This window comes from Passer domesticus, chromosome 2, assembly GCF_036417665.1.
Source record: "Passer domesticus isolate bPasDom1 chromosome 2, bPasDom1.hap1, whole genome shotgun sequence".
NCBI classification, from domain to species: Eukaryota; Metazoa; Chordata; class Aves; order Passeriformes; family Passeridae; genus Passer; species Passer domesticus.
The window spans coordinates 85,860,361-85,877,742 of NC_087475.1; the positions used below are offsets into that span (position 1 = coordinate 85,860,361).

The window sequence follows — 17,382 nt, forward strand, 5'->3', positions numbered from 1 at the left end:
CTTGTTGATATCGGTATATGGCCTAGATAGTATGTTATACTGAATCCAAAAATATAAGAACTCATGGCTTGAAAAAGGCTTAAAGCTTCCATGTGAATAAAGCATTATTTCTACTTTAAAGATGATGCATATAGATTAATTGATTTGTCCAGCAGAGACGAACACAACCCAGGTGATCACCTCCATATTCTTGTACTTTAACTATAAGGAGACTATGCACATTGAAATTAGATTAGATCATATGCAAAATAGACCCTTCACAATGTTCTTCAGCTGTGTTAGCTTCTTTATGGTGCATGCCAAACTGTTGGGGTTGCTTATTTCACGCTCACCAAAATAACAAAAAAAAAAGAAAAAAAAAAAACCACAAAAAAAAAAAAAAAACCCAACCAAAAAACAACAAAAAAAAATTAAAAAGCATTGGCACAGCTCAAACATTCAAATTAAATCGTGAGAATCATGAGTTTTTGTCATATGGAAACAAAAACCTAATGAAACAGTAAAAGGCTACATTTCCATAACTCTTACTTGCATCTACATATTTTCCATTTGAAAGTCAATGGAAGCTGTGTGGCTAAGTGCTATGTGACTCCCAGAAACACAAAGACAGCCTGCCTCCTCCTTGGCAGCCAGCGCTCTGTCCTCCTGCTGAGGAATCACCTATGTGATTTGCATCTGATTTCCTTGTTAACCTGCAAGAGAACTGGAGCCAAACAGGAGGAGATGGACCAACAGGACCTGAATATTTAGCACCATGAGAAGGAGGAGTAATTGATTCCCCTTTTGGGCATGCTGGTGTAGCTCCTTTTTGCACAGTCAGGAGGGAAATGGAGTTGAGTTAAGCTAATATATTCATCAGCTGTTGGCTTCTCCGGAGGAGACTTTTAACCCTGTATATATCTTAGAATTACATAATTGCAAAATGTTTAGGTTGGAAAAAACCTCTAAGACCTCCAACCATTAACCTGACACTGTCAAGTCCACCACTAAACCATGTCCTAAAATGCCACATCCACCCATCTTTTAAAAATCGCCAGAGATGGTGACTCCCCCACTTCTCTGGGCAGCCTGTTCCAGTGCTTGACAACTCTTTTGAAAAATACATTTTTTCTAATAATTATGATCTCATTCTGAGTAACTTCAGGTCAGTCCTTAACATATGGAAATCTATTTTTTTCACCTATATCAGGCTGACCAAAAGTATACCTCGATAGTGGGATGATATTCTCTAATAGTAGATGATTAAACAGAACATGGCTGCTTGGATGCTTTTCTAGTGTGTATAGCTGGCTTGGTGTCACCGGAGTTCCTTCATCTTTGTAAGGCATGAACAAGAAGATGACCAAATATTCAATGTATATAAAAAACTAATACCAGAATTTGGTTCCACTCTCTGCAGTATCATTTCAAGTAATGTCAAGCTGGTTCTTTGAAGGTGCATGCTCAACTTGTTTATTTTTTTTATTCCTTAAAGGAAAATAATTTTCTAACTGTGCATGCTTTGTCCTGATTTCTTTAGTACTATTTGATTAAGAAAAAAATAAAAAATGTTTAAAGCTTATTTCAGTTCTTTCAAAAGCACTGTACAGCAAGGGAGAAATACATTAAATCCCTGCTGTTTCAGGGAAGTCTAACCAGTCACAGGCTTTCCCAATCACTTGAGTTCTCTGCCAAGGACCAGACTCTAGTTTTATAGTCTATCTGGTTGCACCAGGAAAAAATACAAAAGTAAGAATTACCAAGATTTGTGTGATGTACAGATAAAAAGCAAAATAATCTGGTATTAGGCTTCTTTTTTAAAAATTAGGTTCATGTAATCTCACTGTTCATGCATGAGTAATGTAAGACATGGACATGGTTTACTGGTGGACTTGGCAGTGTGGGGTTAATTGTGGGACTTTGTGATCTTATTGATCTTTTCCAACCTTAATGACTCCATGATTCTCTTTCTGTTTTTGTCAGTGCCCCTGCTACCCCTTCTCAGTCAAGTAACAGTCCCAAAGGTTGTTGCGTCCTGCAGTGAAGGTGACTGTCTGAAAAATCTAAGCCAGAGGGGCTCAGGAAGAGCCCCCAACTTGCAAGAGAGAAGTGTGCAATTTCAGGAGAGAGCTGAAATTGTGACTCTAGCTGGAGTCTGCTTGTTTCTAGACACACCAGTAAGTAATTACAAGACACAGCCCCATGGAAAAATATGTGTCTGTAAATGTCTATTAAAATCAGCTTTCCTGGTCTTAACGCTGCAGTGGACCTCGCGGCAGGATACACAGAAGCCATTGGGCTTGTTAAGGCTGTGGTTTTAATTTCTGTGAAAAACAAACATCTGATTACTTCCTAGGGTGTTCTGAGTGATGAGAAATTAATTTTTGGTAAATGTTTTGCAATCCCAGGACTTATACAGGGAAAGGGAAACCTTAAAATTCATAATGTAGGGCCCCCTGACACAGAAAATACTTCTCCCATTCTTAATCCATTTGCTAATTCAGCACCATTACTATTTCAAAATCAACATGCATTTATAAAATAACTTGAGTGACAATCAGGACTGCTATGGACCTTCAGGTTAGCAATTAAGGAACTATTAACAATGTGGAATTAGTCCTTTACGTTGTTTGTGGTTAGTGTTCGTTTTGATGGGAGTTTTTCTATGTTTTAATTTGGCAGATGTAAAAGCAACAAGTGTTTGGCCATGAAAACGTGAATTTGAGGCTCCTGCTTGAAAATGTAATATAGTGGCTTCGGGTCTTACTGACTGATTAAGTTCAGCTGCTGGAGGAGGCTGGATTATCATGTCACAGGGCTGCCTCTTCTAAGGCTCCTTGTAGGGCCACAAAAGATTAAAAGAAAGCTGAGGAGAGGGCAATTTCACTGCATTTAAACCAGTCTGCTTTATTCATTATTCAAGTGGCTGTGTTGTCCGTGAAATTTTCAAGTAGTGATTTCCTGGGGAAAAAAAAAATTATTCCTTCTAGCTTTTCTATCTTACAGAAGCATTTTAACCTGCTATCCTTATTTGCCTTGATTTTAAAGCATAAATACATGCTTTCTTGCTTCTTTGCGAGTGAAGTGCACCTTACCTTCAGTACATTTACAAGTGATCAGATTCACCCTTAATGCTTCTACTGCTAAAAGGGTCCCTGTCCATGGCAGGGAGGTTGGAAAGAGATGATCTCTAAGATCCTTTCCAACCTGAACCATTCTGTGATTCTGATTTTATCGGTTTTATTTTATCATTGAAGCTTGCTTGTGGTGAACAATGGCTGTTAAACAATCAAGAAATCTTGCCTTGAGGAGCAGAGGACCTGTCTTCTGGGCCAAGGAGAGTCTTCAAAGCAGCAAGGACAATATAAATTGCAGCCTTGGGTTGGCATGTGTTGGTGGCCTTTATGGCAAGAAATTAATTATTAGTTTAAGTGCTCTTATCAATGAAGGTCCTGTGCTACACTCAGACCCTGCCATGGGACAGGGGATTATCCAGCACCAGTGAAAAAGATGTTGTGGGGGGGTTCCCTTTTGCACACATGGGGTTCTGTAAGATTTGTTATTTCATGAACACCGCTCACATAAGGGTTTGGCAGCAAAGGGAGGGCTTTGCCTTTTGGCGGTCTGTTCAGAGCACCAGAGAATTCATCTTTGTGATGAATTCTCCATCAAAATGCACCATCAAAATGTCCTCCTGAGGCTCTAGGGAGAAGGTGCACAGTGAACTACAGGCATGTCTCTCTCTCACATTCCCTTTGAGCTCTGACAGCTCATTTCACTTCTCCCTGAACTGGCAGCAGGCAGTGAGAAGAGGCTGACTTCTCCCATCACCTTTTTCTTTGATGAATTCCTTTCAGCCTTGAAAGACATCACCTTTGGGTGAAATGACCAGTAAAAGCATGGAATTGTATTTCCATGCTCAGCCTTCATTAGAGTCCAGCAGCTCATCTGTGCATTTAATGAAATTGAATCTGAGCTTAAAATTTATAAGCAAAAAGAAATTGTTGGAGGAAAAGCTACAGGAACACCATTTATTCAGAAATCCATTACATTCTATAGACTTTATATAAAGAAAAGGTAAAGGTGGTTGGCTGCTGTGTGGATTTGAGTTCCATGGAGGTGGAGATGTTATAGAAGACTTCAGAGGGGAGGCTCCCCATGAACCCTGATGCCTCTACATCCTCTGTATAGAGGGAAAACTGGGAGAGCAGAAATTGTGAGCACAGCTGGGCACTGCAAACTCATAGCATTTCCAAAGTGGGTAATCTCTCATCCTGCTCAAAGTCAGCACTAACACACACAGAGATTACTGCCAAAATCTCAAGGAAAAATGGTAAGATAATGGGAAAGCACAGCCTGAGGTCTGTAAGGACTGCAGACTTTCAGAAAGCTTCCATTGTGCTGTTGGGACCACTTCAGAAATAATGCATAGGCACATGATTAAATGTGTGCTGGAATCTCATGGATATCTTTAAGACATTAAAGATGCCCCAATATCAAGAGATTTCCTTTGAAATCAGGATGGCCATTTCCTTCTTGCCAAATCAGGACTCAGGCTCTTTCTTGTATGCAAGTCTGAAGCACCAAGGGCAAATGCCCCCATTTGCATTTTCCTATTGGAAGTGAGACACTTAAGGGAGAATATTTACTAAGGAAAACCAAAATATTAAATAATACTTCACAGACTTGCCTTGATTTGTGTCACTCATGCATTTTCTGGTTTTATAAATCTCAGGAAACACATGGTGGTGCTTATACCCCTCCTGTCCTCAGGATGCAGGTCTAATGAGGGAGGTTTTATTTATACCCCACACTTTTCTTGATATATACAACCTGACATAGTAAAAGCTATATCTTTGTCTATGGTAATGCTTTATTTAACATTTGATTATGGGAAGCATTTTTTAAATTCAGAATAATCCTTTCTTTGCGCTGATAACCACAGGGTGTTATCATCAATCTCTTTAGACAGTCCAGGAACCATGTATTTGAGGATTAGCAATATTTACCTTAGGAATGTATGTCTTCAACGCATGACCTCAACAGAGGTTCTCTCAAACTCATGACATGGTTTCAAGACTATGAAATGAATGGGGAAAATATTGCAGATGCTTGTTGTTTTATTTCTATTTTATTTTTTATTTATTTATACAACAGATGATGTATATAGCATACTGTTATAAATTAAAAGGGAAAAATAGCCAATTTTGATAAAAAATTAAAAATAAAATTTATTTCATGACCATAATACAGTCCCGACAGCCACCAATCAATCGGACAGCATACCACTCCAGGGAGGTGAGCTGGGTGGACGTGGGTTTGGTCTCACTAGCACCAAATCCTCCTCATCCACACTGGTTGCTCTGAGGCAGCGGTTCTTATAAGATTTATTTTGCCCGCGGCAGAGTCCCTTTGTTTCTTTCTAAGTTCTTCATATTCAAGTTGGTTTCTTTCTTCAGTGTGGGCTGCACAAAGCCTTTGTCCAGGAATAGAATAATACACTTCCCCGATTCCAGGAAACTGGCATTCAGATGGAAGGTGTTGATGTCCCTGGTCATCTCAGATAGGTATCTTGGGGGGGGGGGGGGGGGGGGGGGGTCGCATCATCTCTTGGGCGTCACTGGGTGCAGGTCCTTGAGAATGCCCATCTCCTGTGCAGCCGAGGTTTTCTTCGCATGTAAATGGTGTGGTGCCTCTCTGCCCATCTGCCGCGGTTTCGCCATCCTGGGGAAGAATTTGTCCCTCCCCCTGTGTACCAGCCGTTTATTTTACACATATATATTTTATACACCTTTTATTTCCACGAATTACTAACCATATTTCTAACACATACTATATGTGGTATATCATACCACATATATTATATTGCTATTGTTATATGTATTTTGAATCCACATGCGGATAGGCCATTGTTCCAGCTGGTTTTGAAGGAGCACAGCCAACTAAAATTACACTGCAAGCAAAAAATTTTAAAACTTAACTATAAAAATGACCATTTGAACTTTTACTATCTTTGGTATTGAGTGAATTTGGAAAAGAAAGATTAATTAAATTAAAAAAAAAAAAACAACCAAAAAAAAAAAACAATTAAAGAACTTTTTTTGTTCTTCATAGTCAACCTATTTTTCAATTTCCAGAAGTGAGGAACCTGGCTTTCTTATATTCCAGGCAAGGGCTGCTTAAATAACATCTGTGTATATTTTCATGGGAACTTTTGTTCTTTTTCTATTTGAATAATTTATTAATATTCCCAAAATATGTCAATAAAGGTTTATTGAAACTGAAACTTTCCATTTAGCACTCCTTCGGAGCAGGGTAGAACTACACAGAACAGACCGCGTTCTGTGTAGTTCTAACAGCATCGCCTCTTTTTTATTTCCCATTTCACAGGGTGCCATGTTACAGGAAATTGGAATGAAATTTTGTTACATATAATTTCTTTCAGTGTAGGCATGTTGTAAGATACAAGCAGAAATATGTTCTTTGCTATCTTATTCCCCAGATCTTGTTTACAAGATGGAAACAAAATAATGAGGTGATGAGTCTATCCGTAATCTTTGAAGGGAGAAAATAGAAAAGATATAAAACCTCTCAGCAATTCTGTGGTTTGGAAAAAAACCAACAATAATCACACAGAAACAACACTAAAGCTAAATTCCTTTTAAATCTTTAAAGACATCCTGAGCAACATTTCAGACTACAGCCAGAAATGCTGCAGACCAAATCTTCATTGGGCTTGTCTTCATAAAAGTTGAGATTGAATACAACTCCCTGAGAAGCTCTGGAGACAAGGGCAAAGCAATTCAACACCATCACATACATTTTTAGAAGTTTTTTACAGCCCTGGCCATTCTGACCTCTGCAATGGTCTTGCTGTTGTTTAGGACAGAAGAAGTTTCTTTTTTATGTTTTCCTGCCTCACATAATTGTTTACACGACATGCTCTTTTCCTCTGTTCTGCATCATCTTGTTCAAAAGGATTTCCTTTGCACTGCAGATTCTGAGGGGCTGTGAAGGAAAAAAAACCTTGACAAAACCAAATGCAGGCACTTTTAGGTCAGTTATGTGGGTACCGTCAGCTCACACAGCGCAGATGGGTCCACACAATTCTTTTGAGAACACAGAAATACTTGCTGCTATTATTTATCCCAGAGTTTTTCCAGGTCAAATTCCAACCAATGCCAGAGTCTCCATGACAAATTCCTTTGCACATGGATTATGGACTGTTCTCAACACTGTCCTGTTCTCAACACTTTGTGACCTAACAGAGAAAAATGGCACAGGGGTTAAATGACCTGGCAGAGGCTCTACTGGAGCCACTCTGTTCAGTGGCAGAACACAAAAGAAATCCTGCAGCTCAAGGCACAGGCTGCTCAGCACCTCTCCTGCTACCTCTGGTGATGGTCACTGTAAGAGGCATGACAACATTAATTCAACTAGACCAGCTCTTCCTAAAACTTCCAGCTACAAGCTGTGGCCTGAGACTTGCCATGATCACTCTGCCTTGCTTGACTTATCTTTACCACTTAAGGATAAACATCTAACAGTAGGTGCAAGCGCCTGGAGGCAGGAACCTGCTGTTTTGTGTGGTTAGACTTGAAAGTAGCCTGCATACTTTGGGGTGCTGTAGCTGAGGCTTTGAGAGATGCCTGTGGCAATTAGTCATCCAGATGCCATTGAAAGTCAATGAGAAGTGGGTGAAATTCTGAGAATGGGTGAGCAGCCAAATGCTACCATATGGTCATAAGCTTTTCCTCAGTCTAGCACAGTGATCAGTTTAAAATGGCAGGGAAGTGAGGCTTCAGCCTGTGAATAGCAATTGAGATAAGCATAATAAGTACAAAAGCAAGAGCCTTGCTGGCTTGCTCTAACTGACTTAGCAGACATTCTGACATTAGCAGGCTAATTCACTCCTGAAAGTTGTGAGTTAACCATACACTGGAGCACAGGAGTTTCCTGCGGTTTTTTCCCCTTGCTTTTGTGGCAGTAAAAAGAAAGACCAAGGTGGCCATATAAGAACAGGGATTGCGCTTCATCTTCTCTCTTCTTGGGATCAAGAAACAAATGAAAGCAGAACTAGTTTGTCTCAGTCTCTTCTTTTCTCCTTGGGTGCATAATTTGCCTCCCATTCAAATGATCCTAGCATTAATTGTATTATACATAAAAAGCATGGAAGATGAAAGCATATAAAATGTTCAAGGCCAGGTTGAATGGGACAATCTGATCTAGTGGGTGGCATCCGTGCCAACAGCAGGGGGCTTGGAACTAGATGATCTTTAAGATACCTTCCAACCCAAGCCTTTTTATGATTCTGTAAGGGAAAAGAAAAAAGGTAACTTGTGCAATTTCCATCCATATAGAACATAATTATTCCTGCCCTGTTTATTTAGAGAGCATGTCGGAAAAACCCGGATGGGTTTAAGATGAAGAGGGACTACAGGAGATCTTCTCCTTGCACATATGTCCCACAGCAGGGGAGGGATGCTTCGGTGCTCCATCAACACCTTGGTTTTGTCTTGCACTGTTCCTGTGAGGAGTCGCATCATGCCTTGTATAAGCGACACCGCTGGAATTGTGTTGTGCAAGAACAAGAGAAAACAGAAACGTAACCCCAAGCTTTAACTGCACATGTCTGACAGCATCTTATTAAACTCAGAGCAGTCATCAGAAAAGTGAGAGCAAGCACAGGGATGAAAAGAAAAAGGTTGTTTCCCACAGCATGAAGGAAAAATGTTTTCTACTAAGTGAAAGAAAACAAGGCAGGAAAAACAATTCCAGGGCTGGAAAAGATTCTTTTTTGTGCAACTCCAGTTTAGTACATCAATTTATTAATGTGGTCTCTACAGTTTAAATCTCCATCAAGATCATCAGCCCAAATATTTGCACATGCTAATTTGTTCAACTGAGGCCCCTTTATCTGTCATATTCCTGTGAATCGTGTTTTCTGTTGGCTCATTCTTTGGGACAGCTTGCCTCCTTTTGGATTTGTTGTTAAAAGATAATATTGACTTAGTTTCCTTTACACTGAGCAACAACCTTTTCTCCTAAAGCCTGCCTTGGCTTGTGCCTGGGTGTGTGCGTGTGTGTGCCTGTATGTAAGACGAGCTGCTCTCAAAGATTCATTTCCTGCTGCTCTTAATGACAGGAATAATTAACATCATCTTCCCAGGAATATTCAAAGTCCTGTGTCCCACTGGCATGTCCTGTCTGCCAAGATTTCAGCCTAGACTGGAGAGTCTGTATGAGCTTTGGGACTTCATTTTTCTTGTATTTTGTCTTCCTCATATCAGGTTCTGATGGATGCCAGTGAGGGTAACAGGACCCTCAGTACTAAACCTCACTGCACCACAGACCCTCAGCAGGGTAAACACCACGAGCTCTCATGAGTCCAGCAAGCCTCTGCCTGCAAAGGTCTGCCTCTGTATCTACCTGTTCCCAGAAGCCACAGGTCTGGGAATTGCTTTGCCTACCTCTCATTGATTGCACTCAGCTTTCGTCCTCAAAAATCCCTCACTGGCTGCCAGAATTGCTGCTGGCTGCTCACTGCCCTTCACAGATCTGATGCTGAGTGTTGCTGCTTTGAATTGTACAAGGCAGCTGTACAAGGGCAGCACCCCAGGAACTGAGCAGCAGGAACTTTCCCTGCCCTTCTCCCATCATCTGCATACCCAGGGCTGGGCAGTCAGGGAAGGTCATGCCTTAGCTGAGGAGCAGCCGTGTCTGCTGCTGCTGCTGCCTGTGCTGAGCGCCCGCCCTCCCAGACCTTGAAGGCTGTAAATCTGAAGACTGATGAGTAATGACTTTTCTGAGGGTTTTTTTTTTCCATTTCTACCCTTGTGTTGGTGCACTTAGCACTCGTGTGCTCTCTCTCTCTCTCTCTCACTAACATTTCTTTGTGTGGTGGTGGAAAGCATTGTAGTGGAAAGATTCAGCATTGCTTCTCCCTCTGGAACTGTGATGATGGATGGCAAGCTTTCCTTCTGTATAAAATGCAGGAATACACAGCATACTCCTCTCTACTAGTCCCTGTTGTTGCTGCCTCATGCTTGGTAATGAGACTGGTAGAACACGGATAGATAGGAGCAGATAGGGATGTTGGGAGCTTAAGGGATGATAAGAAAATTCCTTTTTACCTTTTTTTAATTTCTCCACTTGTTTTACCAATGAGTTTAGATAATGTAATCTTTGTTGTAAATTTCTGTGGTCTGTTTTCATGTTTAATGCTTTTAAAAATTTCATTTCCACTACTTTGAGACAAATTAATTTCAATTCTATTTCTTATTGCCTCCTGCTTATATATGGGAAAATGAAGTGAAACTCATCTAAACTTTTTCTTTCATGTAGGTATGAAGAGGTAGGATATTTTTCTATTTTTTTTTTCCCCTGTAATCTTCTTCTGGAACATTGACAAAAGAACTTAGTTATTTTAGAGAGTCATCTCAGCATTCATGTAACCCCACAGAGGACTTCAGCTGACTGTTAGGCTCACCCCTCTCTTCACACCCTCCTTTCTTCTTCTGGGGAATCCAGTTGTGTTGTTCATTGACTTAAGAGACAATTCAAAGGAATTGCACAACTTTATTTACTTATCAAAGCAATGTGATGAAGTTCACACTCTTCTCTAAAGCATAAATCCTGAAATTAAGTTGCTTGGTCTGTATATGAGTAAATTTCATTAACAAAAAACAGCACAGAAATTCCTTAATAACAATCTATCCACTACAGCTAAAACCCACAAATTCAGACAGAGAGCTCAGAGAGATCAAATTAACATCTTTTCCTGGGATACTGCAATATGCTTCCCATTTGGTAGAGATCATCCTCATTCTTCAGTTCTTTTTCCCCTACTCCCAGACTCCAACAGGAAACCAGCCCACAGAACAAGAGTACAATTGCTGTGCTTCATTGGATGCAGAAAATAAATAACGTGTCTCCTGCACCCATTATTTATCCTTGCTGTGTGTTTTTAGCCTACCTCCTATAAAAAGAAGAAGCTAATTTATAATCATGCTGTTTGTCAGAAGTGTTTGTTCACATCTGTCTGTCGGCAAGTTTTATAAATCAATTAGCCCCAGACAGACACACTCTGTAGCTTTCTCTGTTCCCACAGATGTCACTTTCTCATCAGCAGAAATAACAGTAGCCTTCACTGGCTCCTAATTTGGGTACACGTGAAAAACAATTAAGTATGTCTTCTGCACATGTGTATCAGAAGTGTTCCAGTTTCCTGGCAACCAACCAAAAAACTGTGCTGGAAAGCCAAACACCTGAGTACAATACTGTGGCCATTTGCATACATGTGCGTATGTAAGCCTGTAAAGATATATATGGAGTTATTTTAGTATTAAAGAGTAAGGACTTGGGGATTTTCTTAAAATAACTGAGTTAGTTTATTACTATTTCTGCAAATGTGAACTTAGGAATAAGGTAGAGGAAAATAAAGCTGTGTCTGAGATGGGGAGGGATTTTGGGAAGCCACAGTTGTATGCTGCAGTCAGGGGGATTTATGGGAAGCATTGAAGAGGCAGGTAAAGTTTACAAGCACTGCGTAGGACATAATTGCACTCAGCTGGTGCTTTATCAGCCTACTAACTCTCCTAGTTTGCTTGAAGACTCATAGCAATATATTCTGTTATCATCTCAAATTCACATAGAAAAAAAACCCTAACCTTGTAGATTATCTTGAAATGGACCCACAAGGATCACTGAGTCCAGCTCCTGGTCCTGCACAGGATAGCCCCAAAATGCAAACCATGTGCCTGAGAGCATTTTCCAAATGCTTCTTGAAATCTTGAACAGCACACTTGGTGCTGTGACCACTTCCCTAGGAGCCTGTTCCAGTGCTCAGCTGCTCACTGGGTGAAGAAACTTTTCCTAACATCCAACTCAACCTCACCCCAACACACCTTTGATCTCTCTTTGGTTGCAAAACACTTGCTATTAAAAGCTTAGACTGGTCAGTGCTTCAGCTTCACCTTATGCTGGACAAATCAAACAGCAGTGAACAAAGCACTGACAGAGATCTCCATCCATGCTAAGCCGACAGGGAGGATGATTGGATTAAAACACTGTTTTTCTTGAACATGAACAAGTGTGTGATTTGAAAGAATGGCAAAGAGTGGGATATGTGATGAAGAAGAGGAGGCAGAGAAAGTGAGATGCAACTGAGAGGAGGTGTGGAGAGGTGTGGCAGAGGGGGAGGAAGAGGGACATGGGGACATGAAGAGAAGAGAGGCTGGTTACCAGTAGATGTGCACCTTCATCTTCTGCAACTCTTGCATCCAGACAAAGTTAAAGAAGAGGAAATGGAAACAACAGGGGTGAGAACAGGAAGAGATCACCAGACCAGGCAATAAAAACAAGCTGTGAAGCTCAGGCAACTACAGCACATTGTGTGATCAAACAAAACAGATGTAGTAGACATTCCTATGCACTCTTTTCTCTGTTTTTGTAAACATTCTTTTTCCTCACCTTCACTTTACTTTCTTTCTTATAGAACAGTGGAGGGGTTAATCTTTAATACCTTCCAGTAATAAAACTGTTTTAATTAGCATTAGTTTGGAATGACAAGACTACAAGTAATTAAGTTACACTGGGATCTAGTTGGAATGAAATTGATACCAGGGGATAGCATAAACATAAATCAGCATTTAAATAAACTGAAATCAGATTGCTGTAATTAGAAGAAAAATCCATTGGCACTAAGAAATAAAAGTAACACATACAGATATAATAAACACAATAAAGGAGAGTGAGGAGCCTGGAAAATGTAAATTGTTCCTTCCCACATACCCACTGTCAAAAAAAAAAGATAAGAGATCACTGTTTGATTAGTATTAAGGAAATACTATTACATTGGCATGGAAGAGAAGTTAGAGAAGATTATGAGTGTCTGTACAGAATGCCATTAACATTAACCTGATGCATTGCAAGTGAGTTCTAGTTATAAAAGTAATTACTGGCTACCAAACCCATCTGGAATCTGCAATCAAATGACAAAAAGAGAGGAATGAGTCGAGGAGCAAGTGATTACTTCTCCAAAGTTAAGATTGGCATGTGCAGTCAGGAGCCAGCAGCAGGCTCATGCATTTTTTCATGCTACGGGAAGAGCAAGCCAGCATATGCCTACCAACTTCTCATGGGCTTTTTAGGCTGCTTACCACCATAGGACATGACATTTTTGTATGATTAAAAATGATTCATTAGCCTTTTGAATTAAGGGAATCATGTGTCTTTTTTAAATGTTATGGCAATTAAGATATATTAGATGAAATGCCCTTTTTAAAGAATTACTTATTTTTTTTTGCAAGACAATGATCTCCTTCCAGGCAAGATAAAGGATTTGGAGGAATTGATGTAGGAAGGAAGATTAAAAGAACTCTCTGTGAAGTGATTCCAGTTCTGTTGGGACCTTTCAGGTAAGAAAACTCTACCTGAGCTGGGAGCAATTCACCAAAGGCACTCGGGCAGGTGACGGTGACAGTCGCAACAAGAGTAAACTTTGCTTTACACTCTGGGTCTTCAGCTCTTTTGCAGACAGGTCTTTACCTCTGACAGCAGGGTCACCCAAGATGAAGTTGTAAAGGCCAGTGTGGATCAATGCAGACAGGGAATAGAAGCAAAACATTATTTATGCACTATGCAATAGAAAGTCTCAGTCAAGATTTATAGAGACAGAACAAAAGATGTGGCTGTGCTTAGAGCTCTGCTGACTAATATGAAAGTTTGCTCAAGGCTGAACTTTCTCTCTGGGGTATTTTTAGTCTTGCAGGCTTACTCAGGCCTGCACATATGTCAACTCAACCCACCATATACATTTCAGACTTTCTGGTCATAGCTGGTGGATATGAAAACAGATTGAAAGAGTTAAGCTTGTTCAGTCTGAACAAGAGAAGGCTCTGGAAAGACTGGATTATCATCCACTACCTAAAGGGCTGTATGAGATCTGAAGAGGGACTTGTGAACAAGGGCATGAAGTGGGGGGGAAAGACTTCAAACTGATAGAGGGCAGGCTGAAATTTGTAATTAGGAAAAAATTCTTTCCTGTGAGGGTGGTGAGGCACTGGCACAGTGCCCAAAGAAGGTGTCACTACCCCATCCCTGGAAGTGTTCAAGGCCAGGAAGATATCATTCCCCATGGGACAGGACGCTGGAGCTATATAGTCTCTTAGACTCCTTCCAACCAAAATATTCCATGATTCTATGCTATAGGAAATCCATGTGTTATAGGACTGAAGTATGAGGGAACCATGTGATCTAACACACCTGTGCTGATGTGTAAATTTGTCAAGTAAATCTATTATCTACCACATGCATCAGCCTTACTGTTAATATGTGAGTGTTATCCAAAGTACATTACGAATGGTAGGGCCATCCCAGCTGAATTATACACCTTGTTTATCCAGAAGAGCATTGATATGCACTTGTGCAGAAGACATTCAGTTTGGATTTCCAAATATTTTATAGTCATAGAACAGCTCAGTAAGAAAGGAACCTGTGGAGGTGTTTTTACCCAAAAATTTCTTCTAATTGGACCTTTTTTCCAGTCACGAGAGTGGATATTTTGAGCCCTAAACATCCATTTTTGAATTATCTTAAAACAAAAAAAAAGTTTGGTTAGAAATAGATGGTGTTGTTGAGGTTAAGATGAAGACATTTATTTAAATGGATGTAAAAGCATGAGTGCATGCTCCTATTTTGGGCCAATACTAGTTTAATTTATGCATGATATTTAAAACATTAAAGAAGTAGGTGTAATTTCTGACCCAATCTAGGAATCTGAAACAAAGCTTGTGTTTCTTAAGTAACGTCTGTTGAACCGCATGGCTCAATGATGGTAAGATGGAGTGAGAAACACAGAGCTCTGATTCTTAAAACTGAGGATAGAGAAGACAAGTATTGTAGAAAAGAGTAAATAAGGTCTTTGGCATGTCAGAGTGACATTTCCTTTGGCTTACTCAAGTGCAGAAAATGTTGAAAGTAGTGGATTTTTATAAAAGTGAATGCTGCTCATCCCATTCTAGTTACTGGGAGTTCTGCCATTAACTTAATGGGACTGAAATTCCAGTTCCTGTATTTAATAACTGGAAATATATTTTTATTGAGTAGTAACAGAGCACTATTACACCATATATTAGATGTTACTTGCACACATCAAAGCTGTTCCTTCCGCAATGATCCCATTACTTGGCCTGGGCTAATTAACATTAATAATAGTTAATTTGCAGGGAAAGAGTCAAGATCAACCAAAAAAATTAACAGAATAACTTTTTGACGTAAGTCAAGCAGGCACTCTTGACCTTACTTAACCTCCCCTTCACAGCAGAATAAATGAGTGTTTTTAATACACACCTGCCAGTTTAATATCAGAGCATTAGGCCTAAACTGCTCTCTAAAGGTCAGTAGATTTTTCTAGATACCCCTGGATAGAAGGGCACAAAGGGCTAGTTTGATGAGGGTCTCCCACTTGTTTTTAAAATGACAACCCATGGAGCCATCAGCTGGAAATTGTTAAGAGGGGTGGGGAACTGATTGTACTTTGGTTATGATGACTGTCATCTCGCACCTGCACAACCCTGCCTTTTTTACAGATGCTGCTGGCAATAACTTTATCATGTACTTTTGTAGTGTCTCCACACTATGGGTGAAACTCAGCACCTGTCTTGACAGCTTCCTGCCTTGTTACATGAGAAATCCAGGGATGGATAGAGTAAGAAATTCTCCTACCAAGCGATAATACAGGGAGAACTTACTTAGCTCAGCTGTAACTGCCTAGCCTAACATGAAAACAGGACAACTAAGTTAATATTGTACTTTCATCTGTAGTACAGCATCCAGGTCTGAAGCTCTCAGCACAAGGACACAGAAGTGTTAGAGAAGGTTCAGAGGAGGCCACAAAGATGATCAGAGTGTTGGAGCAACTCTTCCATAAAGACAGATTGAGAGATTTGGGGCAGCACAGCCTGTAAAAGAGAAGGCTTCAGGGGGACCTTAGAGACCCTTCCAGGGCCCCAAGGCGCTACAGGAGAGCTGGAGAGGGACTTTTGACAGGGACATGTAGGGATAGGACAAGGGGCAATGTCTTTAACCTGAAACAGAGCGAGTTTAGATTAGGGATTACGAAGAAATTATTTATTGTGAGGGTGGTAAAATACTGGCCCAGAGAAGCTGGGGATGCCCCATCTCTGGAAGTGCCCAAGCCCAGATTGGAGAGGGCTCCAGGGAACCTAATCTAATAGATTGTATCACTGCTCATGGTTGGGGGTGTGGAAACTAGATGGTCTTTAATGTCCCTACCAACCCAAACCATTGTTTATCTATGACATGAAAAAGTCTCCATCTGAAGGACCAAAAATTACATAGGACAGTCCTCAATTTCTTGCTTCACCTTCTGTTCCTTAATCGTTCCTTGTGAACCAAGGCACTAACTCTTGTGTATTCCTAACAGCATCCCTGTTCTCATATAAATCCTTTGTTAAATCAACCATTGCTTTCTGGATTTTTTAGAAGTCATGTCTTGCGAAGACAAAGTTGCAAAATGGATGGAGTAATCTTTGCTGTGTTTTCCTAGCAGGGAAAAATCACATAAAAGTTTTCTGCTAGGCTACTCCTTCACAAGAGCATCAGACATATTTGCTGCAGCACTGCCATCTTGTCTGGACAGAGCTTCTATTTTCCTCCTTGTGTCAGGAATTAGTAGCACAATTTTATCACTCTTTAGAAGAAGAAGTTGAAGGGAAGAGGCAAGAAGCCAGATTTCACAGCAGAAGTCCCTAGAAAGCTGGGGACCCAGTTCCTTGCTGATGCTGCTTTTTTCACAGTTATCAACTCCCCATTCACCATGTGTCTCTTGCTGTTCATTTTTGAAAAAATTCATCTTTAGTCTATCAAAAATATATAACAAAGCTACCTTCTGAAATCACTTACATTGACAAAGTGTCAGCAATCCTGAAATAGTGTTTTGCTCCCCTACTGTGCCAAACTACAGAGTATGTCTAAATACACTGGCAGATCCTGAAATACACCCTGATGGATAGCAAGGACTTGTTGCATGGAAAAAATAATTTTTTGCTAAAACTGAGACTTGCTCATATGAGAGTGTCCTGCCTTACAATACATAAATCTAGAAGTTATCAGCAGATCATAACTTTTGAGCAATAGTAAAATTAGGCAAGTGATCTTGTTTGCCTCTGTAGCACAGACCATAATTCTAGGCAACATGAAATATGCTTCAAAACCTGGCTATGGTTTATCTTGACAGATACATAAAATATTGCAAAGGAAAGTGATAATTAGGCTTCAGGTTCAGATGAAGTTTCTGGACAAATTTTGGCTTTAAATCTAAAATGAGTACAATGCAGGAATCTAGTCTGAAGGGCAGACAGGATAAAAATTTTCACAGAA

The 17,382-nt window shown here is 40.2% G+C and overlaps 1 protein-coding gene across 24 annotated transcripts in view; it reads left to right on the forward strand.

The window, feature by feature from the left end:
• The window catches only part of TENM4 (teneurin transmembrane protein 4), a 1,559,611-nt gene that overhangs the window by 995,673 nt on the left and 546,556 nt on the right, over positions 1 to 17,382 (forward strand). For 3 of the 24 annotated variants that reach the window (XM_064409696.1, XM_064409702.1, XM_064409700.1), the window contains one exon: positions 13,290 to 13,397. The exons of the other annotated variants lie outside the window; for them this stretch is intronic. The gene's annotated coding sequence lies outside the window, so the exon portion shown is untranslated. The remainder of the gene's footprint in view (positions 1 to 13,289; positions 13,398 to 17,382) is intronic. 24 annotated transcript variants of the gene reach the window in all.